Here is a 9,108-nt window from a genome sequence, read left to right as displayed (position 1 = left end):
CAATAAGTGTTCAAATGAATCTTTTTATGTGATATTTCAGACGTGTTGAGGTTTTGTACATGTTTGCCAAGTTACACGACGTAACTTTGTAACACAGCTGAACGGGAAGGCGCCATATTCTTCTTCTAGGCTGTTTATGGTAAGTATTAATCTCAACTGGTTTAGTCTAAGATTAATTTAATGTATTTCCTAGGCGGCAAAAAGTCCGAAAATGGTTTAAATTTATTATAATTCTGCATCAAAAATGTCGTCCTCTTTTTCGTTGACCCGTTTCCATTGAGTCCATTTATATACATAACGTTAACGTTAGTGGTTTAATGTTAACGTACTTTGCTTTCACACATGAGCCTTTTATACGTTTTTTACATTTTAGAGATCATTTGTGAACGGATCCTAAACATGTTAAAGATGTGAGGAGCAGCCTGCTTTATTTACCCAGAGACAGGTTAGCATTCTTTACTAAAACATGGGTTAACTGTTACTTTTGTAATACAGCATTGCCTTGCATTATAAACCATTTTTTTAAACTACCTATTCTAAAACTTAAAACACTTATTTATTTATTTTAATCTTTAGAACCCCTTTTCTCAATACTTGGGTTACTTTGTCAAAACTCTTCACACAGTAAGCACAACAGTGGTCTATGTGGGTTAAACTGTGGATAATTTATCACTGCTTTGGCACAAAATAAATTCAATTAATATATCTTTCAATTAATCTTTGCATGATTTCTTGTCTCTTACAGACAACCATTACCAAACCTACATGCCAATCTGCACGTTTACATAGGCTACTCTTTTGAAAACTGAAAAGGTGACCTCAGTATTGAGAAAATGTGTCCTAGCAATTGTAAAAAAAAAAAAAAAAAAAAAAAAAAAAAAAACCTGTAATATTCTAATTGTGGGTCTGTCATTTTACTAGATTGCTGAAAATTTCGATGCATTGTGTCCACCGACATTAAGGCGACCTTTTTCCATGGGCTTGATGAGTAACGAGTAATGGATTTTTGCGGTTGTACCAAGCCAAAGACATTGGAGAACTCAAGACCCTGATTCAGTCTCTTAAGGATGATGTGAGTATATGTTAATTTATTTTTAGAAAAATGGTTCCAGTGTCACATGCCTGATTAATTAAAATTTCCATGCAACAGCATAGGCGTGTTTCCACAATCGGGCCAAAATCGAGCATGCTAGTGCGCGTGCCAGGGCCTTGATCAGGCCTCAAATGGGCTTCCTCGGGGCAAATGGCCAGAGCTTTTTAGAGGTATTTTATTATATAAAATAAATGTATCATGTTATTTTATCAGGCAACCAGCTAACTTCAACATTTAAGACAATTTTCAGTTCAAAACTCACTTTAAGACACCAGCGAGTGTTGCGATTCGATGGAGATTGTGATCACTGTGAAGCAGATATATATTTATATGTGATGCTAAAGGCTACTTATGCTAACCATAGCGATAATAAATACACATGTTTTATGTCTCTTTTTTCCCTTTCCCTTTTTTTCCCATTTGTTGATGCTCTTTTATATGAAATGATTAATACCATTTGATTTAGAATGATTGATAAGCACTCCTGACACAAAGTAATAAGTTAACGTCACTGTAACATTTTTATTGTAAAACATTGGTCAAATATTGATACTAGAATCTCAAGTCTTTAAGTAATGGTGGGGTTGTCTGATGTTGTTCTAGGGAGCCATGTTAAGGGTGGGTTTGAGGGAATCACTGCAGAGCTACTGGCCTGAAAGTGGAAACGCAACTTGATTTTGGCCTCAGTGCTCGAGGTCCGAGGCTATTGGCCCTCTCCCGGCACGCTGTTTGCCCTGGCTTGCACTGGCCTGACAGTGGAAAAGTGGCTTATGACTACTAGTTTTTATTTAAAACAATGTTTTTCATTGCAGAGCTTAAACCAATGTAGAAGAGCAGTTGTCCTTTTTTGGGTTTCCTTACTTCCTTAAAGAGGAAACCTCCAAGTTCATCAAAATTTGTGAGGTATGTAAATATCATGTTTGTTGTAATACAATAAAGTCAGGGCTCAATGCTAAGGATTTTTTTCTACTGGCTATCGCAGATACAAATATCATAGTCGATGCTTAAAGGAGAACTTCGGTCAATTTTAACATTGAGCTAATTTTTTGGTACATTTGGAGTGCTGTCAATACTGAAAACAACGACAAAAATCGGTGTTGCCTACACCGTGTTATCCTCTTTTTAAAATTTGCACCCTGTTGACTTCAATAGGGCAAGTGCTAAACCTGCTTTTAGCCTCTTAACATCCTTGATGTGTCATTACAAGTGCACAGCCAATGTGAGTGATTCCTTCAGCGTGAACACGTGTGACTCTGACTGCAGTAGATGTGAAAGATATCAATAAAAATGATGTTAATTCAGCCAGCGCTCATACCTGTGTATACAGTACATCCTGTTTTCGGTTGAAGTCCATAGTAATCGATTGTCGAGTTCACGCGCAATGGTTTAGTACCTATGATCACGCGCGTGAACTCGACAATCGATTACTATAATGGACTTCAACCGAAAACAGGATGTATACACAGGTATAAACGTGCTGGCCGAATTAACATAATTTTTATTGATATCTTTCATCTACTGCAGTCAGAGTCACACGTGTTCACGCTGAAGGAATCACTCACATTGGTTGTGCACTTGTAATGACACATCAAGGATGTTAAGAGGCTAAAAGCAGGTTTAGCACTTGCCCTATTGAAGTCAACAGGGTGAAAATTTTAAAAAGAGGATAACACGGTGTAGGCAACACCGATTTTTGTCGTTGTTCTCAGTATTGACAGCACTCCAAATGTACAAAAAAATGAGCTCAATGTTAAAATTTATCGGAGTTCTCCTTTAAACAATATATCGTCCAGACCAAGAAAAGTCTATTTTTGTGTTCTAAAATATTTTATTAACACATCGCACTTTGTTGGACTGCAAAGCTAAAAGTTTTTCAGTAAAATAATTTATGTCACATTATTAGTGTCATGTTTTTGTTTTTTTTTGTTTTGTTTTCTTATGGGGATGGGGTTTGGCCAATGTCTTTTCTTTTTTTCAGGGGAGGGGGGTCTACCACATGTAGAATGTAAAGTTCTTTGGAGTAACTGAAATAATTTTAAGCTATTTTAACTGACGTGGCCAAGACCTAGCATTATTGGTTTAAAATAATTAAAACATTAAAGAACATTTGCCATTAATTGTACTATAGATTAGGGCTGAGCGATACATCGAATTTTCATCGTCATTGCGATATGATCTCGCACAATGAACACATTGCAACAGACAGCCTGACACGATGAATAATGCCTGGTTCAGATTACAAGATTTTTGTGTCTGTTACGATAGTCACGGTGTCAGATTACACGATTTTGAGTCTTGACTCGTGTCATGGACAAGAAACGTCAGACTACACGTTGCTTTCCGGCCAGTCATCGCGTGCCGTCACACGCACACATTGACTCGCACGCGCACACACACACACACTCACTGTCCCTCGCTCAATCACTCACTTGCGCTCACTCGCGCGCACACACACACACACACACACACACACACACACACACACACACACACACACACTCGCTCACTCGCGCGCACACACTCACTGTCCCTCACTCACTCACTCACTCACACACACACACACACGCTCACTCGCTCACACACACTCACTGTTGCTCGCACTCTCACTCACTCGCGCACACTCACTCTCGTTTAAATACTCAACCTGTCGTAGAGGACCGTTAAAAAAATTAAACATGCTAGTCTTTCTGTTGTGATGTCGTGAAGCATCGCAGACGCAACATAGGTTGTCGCCCACTATGACACTATACGAGATGAAACGATCAAATCTTGCGTCCCAACGCCCGTTGTCGTTTACGAATCCCCACGACACCCTACGTCAAACGGATCATGCCAAAATCATGTAATCTGAACCAGGCAGGTAATAAACGTTTGAGAATCACGCAAAGAACCTATTACTGTGACGTTTTGAGGTCTTTGAGTTCTGTTTTATGAATCTGTTTCTATGTTTTCAGTTTCTGTGATCCGTTTTCCCCTGTCTTTTGTGATTTTGGTTTAGTCCTGTTTTCCCCGGTCTGTTTAATTAGTTCATTTGTGTCAGCTGTGTCTTGTTTATCATCCTGTTTGCCTGTGTATATATACCCCAGTGTTTTACTCAGTCTTGGTCTGTCGTCGTCAGATTATGGTTGTCTTTGTATGGTTAATGTTTGATTCCTGGAGTTTTGTCTTTTGATTTTGTAATCTGAAACCATTTCAGTTCTAATAAATAAATACTTTGTTTTTGAATTACTTAAACCTCGTCTCAGCATCCTGCCTGTTACAACCCTGACAGAACGACAGACCACAACAAAAAAGAAAATGTGCTGGGATCAACTCACAGGGGTAATTAAGGAGAGCCACGACCTGCTGGAGTATACGGTGAAGTTCAGTGATATGGCTAAAGACTGGAATGTATGTGATGAAACCATTATCACAGCATATATGATCGGTGCTGTAAGCGTCAATCCTCGTCAACTCCCCGATTTCTCGGGGTTGAGCTGGAGGGAAGCTGTTGCCATCTGCTGGCAAAGTTTTACCCCCCAGTACGCCTCACATCCAACCAACCCAACCGATTCAGTTCCAGTTCCAGTGCCTGAGCCGTTGGTGCCAGTTCCAAGTCTTGTTCCGAAGCCTGTTCTGAGTCCAGCACATTTTAAAAAGATCACCTGGCCCAGAGCACGAAAACGTATTTCTAATAGTGCTGATCTTGGGTCTAAAATGTTTGACCCACCTTGGGTATCCGTTCGGAGAGCACGCAAGTTTTTTCCACATACCACCAGATCTACTGATCCTCTCATCAGCCCAGCCGAACCTGAACCAGAGCCTGAGCCGGTGGCGTCTGTTCCTGAGCCTGAGCCGGTGGCGTCTGTTCCTGAGCCTGAGCCGGTGGCGTCTGTTCCTGAGCCTGAGCCGGTGGCGTCTGTTCCTGAGCCTGAGCCGGTGGCGTCTGTTCCTGAGCCGGTGGCGTCTGTTCCTGAGCCTTTGGCGTCTGTTCCAGTGCCTGAGTCGGTGGCGTCTGTTCCAGTGCCTGAGTCGGTGGTGCCAGTTCCAGTGCCTGAGTCGGTGGTGCCAGTTCCAGAGCCTGAGCCGGTGGCGTCTGTTCCTGAGCCTGAGCCGGTGGCGTCTGTTCCTGAGCCTTTGGCGTCTGTTCCTGAGCCTTTGGCGTCTGTTCCTGAGCCTTTGGCGTCTGTTCCTGAGCCTTTGGCGTCTGTTCCTGAGCCTTTGGCGTCTGTTCCTGAGCCTTTGGCGTCTGTTCCTGAGCCTTTGGCGTCTGTTCCTGAGCCTGAGCCGGTGGCGTCTGTTCCTGAGCCTGAGCCGGTGGCGTCTGTTCCTGAGCCTGAGCCGGTGGCGTCTGTTCCTGAGCCTGAGCCGGTGGCGTCTGTTCCTGAGCCTGAGCCGGTGGCGTCTGTTCCTGAGCCGGTGGCGTCTGTTCCTGAGCCTTTGGCGTCTGTTCCAGTGCCTGAGTCGGTGGTGCCAGTTCCAGTGCCTGAGTCGGTGGTGCCAGTTCCAGAGCCTGAGCCGGTGGCGTCTGTTCCTGAGCCTGAGCCGGTGGCATCTGTTCCTGAGCCTTTGGCGTCTGTTCCTGAGCCTTTGGCGTCTGTTCCTGAGCCGGTGGCGTCTGTTCCAGTGCCTGAGTCGGTGGTGCCAGTTCCAGTGCCTGAGTCGGTGGTGCCAGTTCCAGAGCCCGAGCCGGTGGCGTCTGTTCCTGAGCCCGAGCCGGTGGCGTCTGTTCCTGAGCCCGAGCCGGTGGCGTCTGTTCCTGAGCCCGAGCCGGTGGCGTCTGTTCCTGAGCCCGAGCCGGTGGCGTCTGTTCCTGAGCCCGAGCCGGTGGCGTCTGTTCCTGAGCCCGAGCCGGTGGCGTCTGTTCCTGAGCCCGAGCCGGTGGCGTCTGTTCCTGAGCCCGAGCCGGTGGCGTCTGTTCCTGAGCCCGAGCCGGTGGCGTCTGTTCCTGAGCCCGAGCCGGTGGCGTCTGTTCCTGAGCCCGAGCCGGTGGCGTCTGTTCCTGAGCCCGAGCCGGTGGCGTCTGTTCCTGAGCCCGAGCCGGTGGCGTCTGTTCCTGAGCCCGAGCCGGTGGCGTCTGTTCCTGAATCTGAACCGGTGATGTCTGTTCCTGAGTCTGAGCCGGTGGTGTCTGTTCCTGAGACTGAACCGGTGGTGTCTGTTCCTGAGTCTGAGCCGGTGGTGTCTGTTCCTGAGACTGAACTGGTGATGTCTGTTCCTGAGCCCGAGCCGGTGGTGTCTGTTCCTGAGCCCGAGCCGGTGGTGTCTGTTCCTGTTCCTGAGCCGGTGGGGTCTGTTCCTGTTCCTGAGCCGGTGGTGTCTGTTCCTGAGCCTGAGCCGGTGGTGTCTGTTCCTGAGCCCGAGCCGGTGGTGTCTGTTCCTGAGCCCGAGCCGGTGGTGTCTGTTCCTGAGCCCGAGCCGGTGGTGTCTGTTCCTGAGCCCGAGCCGGTGGTGTCTGTTCCTGAGCCGGAGCCGGTGGTGTCTGTTCCTGAGCCGGAGCCGGTGGTGTCTCTTCCTGAGCCCGAGCCGGTGGTGTCTGTTCCTGAGCCGGAGCCGGAGCCACAGCCTGCTCCACCATGGCCACCTGAAGGGTCATCTCCACCATGGCCACGCCCACAGCCTGCTCCACCATGCCCACGCCCACAGCCTGCTCCACCATGGCCACGCCCACAGCCTGCTCCATCATGGCCACGTCCACAGCCTGTTCCACCCTGGTCTCCTGACCAACCTGCATCCGCCTGGACCGTCCTGGAGTCTAGGATGCCCACCCTCCCACCCCTTTGGATGTTTTATACGGCGCGAGGACGCGCCTTTGGGGAGGGGGGAGGTACTGTGACGTTTTGAGGTCTTTGAGTTCTGTTTTATGAATCTGTTTCTATGTTTTCAGTTTCTGTGATCCGTTTTCCCCTGTCTTTTGTGATTTTGGTTTAGTCCTGTTTTCCCCGGTCTGTTTAATTAGTTCATTTGTGTCAGCTGTGTCTTGTTTATCATCCTGTTTGCCTGTGTATATATACCCCAGTCTTTTACTCAGTCTTGGTCTGTCGTCGTCAGATTATGGTTGTCTTTGTATGGTTAATGTTTGATTCCTGGAGTTTTGTCTTTTGATTTTGTAATCTGAAACCATTTCAGTTCTAATAAATAAATACTTTGTTTTTGAATTACTTAAACCTCGTCTCAGCATCCTGCCTGTTACAACCCTGACAATTAAAGTACTAAGACATGGGAACAGTATAGCTAACATTCACATTTGAATATTTATCGCAAGTCGTATCGTCATCGCATCGCAGCTTTTCCTCATATCGTGCAGCCCTACTATAGATTCTATGGACTATGCTTGCCTCTGTTTAAAACTCATTCATTGTTAACCTACAAATGCTTTGTAATTTTGTAATTTTATGATTCATAGTAATTTCCCTTTTCTCTTATTAGTCAACTGATGAGGAAGAGGTGGTGAAGGGGATGAATGTTGGGCTCTTGGTGGTCACAGAGGAGAACACTGCAAACCTTCTCCCAAAGGAAATAATTGATGTGGCTGTGGTGTTAGAGGAGGAGATTGTGCTTGATGGCTTAAAGGACGTGTCAAATGCCTTTGCTGTACTAATGGGGCTTCTTTATGCTCTGGATATCACTTACCCCGAAGAGGTCAAATATACATTTGAAGTACTCCAAAAAGTGCTCATGAAAATTGGTGGCGAGGCATGTTTGCGGAATAAGGAACAAACTGTTCAGTGTTTAGTGGAAGAGGATTTTACTCTCCCCTACTCACACTCACTGACATTCTGACTTGATGTTTTTATTCATCAACTTTGAAGACAAAATCTCAGAAACAAATATAACTCTTTGCTAGCTCTAATGAAAAGGAGAAAATCATTTTGTTCAAAGATATGCAACTTCAATGTAAGTGTTTATTTTTTATATATGTCGCATCTTTCTCACCTTTTTTACCCCTGACCTGTTTTCATGCCTGATAATTGAAGTAATCCATGTGACTCCAGTGGATTAAGCTCAAGTTTATGAAGTGAGAGCTTTGTATGCACAAAAAAAAAAAAAAATATGAATGTGCGTTGAAGATTGATTGATTCATATTTTGTAAATATTTGTATTTTTGCACTAAGCACTCACATCACTTCATAAACTTAAGGGTTAAACCACTGGAGTCACATGGATAACTTCTATGATGTCTTTATTAAATTTCTGGGGCTTGAAAGTGGTAGTTGCATAGACTGTCAATGGATGGACAAAAAGCTCTCAGATTTCATTAAAAATATCTTAATTTGTGTTCCAAAGATGAATTAATGTCTTACAGGTTTGGAACGACATGAGGGTGAGTACTGACAAATTTCATTTTTGGGTGAACTTACCCTTTAAATTCTGTTTGAGAAATGCTTTTTATTCGTTGAGATTTGTTATGAATAGTGGCCTGATATTTTGTGGTTTGCTTGTCAACAGTTTTCTCATTTCATTCACTTTATGAGGTTGTACATACTCGCATACTCCATACTTGTATTGTTTTATCGAACAGACAAAATATTGTTTTGAGCAAATGATTTTCATGTGTAATGTTCATTAAATGGGTTTTTTGTTTTTAATTATATTGCACTTAATTCAAGCTGATGTTAATGTCATCACACTGACATTTGTTTATTCTCACACATGCTTGACATTTATATCAGCAGCCTGTATCCTGTTGCTTTAATGTTTTTGTTTTTTTCAAACAGCAGTTAATTCTGTCATAGGCCTACTAATTTATACTAAGATATACTTGTCAGACAATTCAATGAATTCATATTTTTGTGAATGTTATAATAAATGTTAAAGTTATGGTTTATTTGTGCTCAGTTATTCCAGAATTTGTTTTAACAAAAAAGCTTTTGTCATGTTAAATTGTGTTGAAGTTGACTTAACTCATAATGAAGTTGACTTAACTCATAATTTTAAGGCAACCGTGTAAACTTCTTAGTTAATTGTTACAACAAATTATATGTAGTTAAGTTGAAGTTGACTTAACTCATAATGAAGTTGACTTAACTCATAAT

At 43.7% G+C, this 9,108-nt stretch overlaps 1 long non-coding RNA gene across 1 annotated transcript; it reads left to right on the top strand.

Annotated features, from left to right (window-relative positions):
* The first annotated feature begins 958 nt into the window (after positions 1-958).
* Positions 959-8,263, top strand: LOC311276645. The gene is made up of 3 exons (XR_014625107.1): positions 959-1,072; positions 1,906-1,996; positions 7,502-8,263. It is a non-coding gene; the product is annotated as an uncharacterized lncRNA (long non-coding RNA).
* The last annotated feature ends 845 nt before the right edge of the window (positions 8,264-9,108 follow it).

Source organism: Rutilus rutilus, assembly GCF_951802725.1.
Source record: "Rutilus rutilus genome assembly, chromosome: 18".
NCBI classification, from domain to species: Eukaryota; Metazoa; Chordata; class Actinopteri; order Cypriniformes; family Leuciscidae; genus Rutilus; species Rutilus rutilus.
The sequence above is the reverse complement of the archived record's forward strand: the minus strand, read 5'-3'. Positions and strand labels throughout refer to the sequence as shown.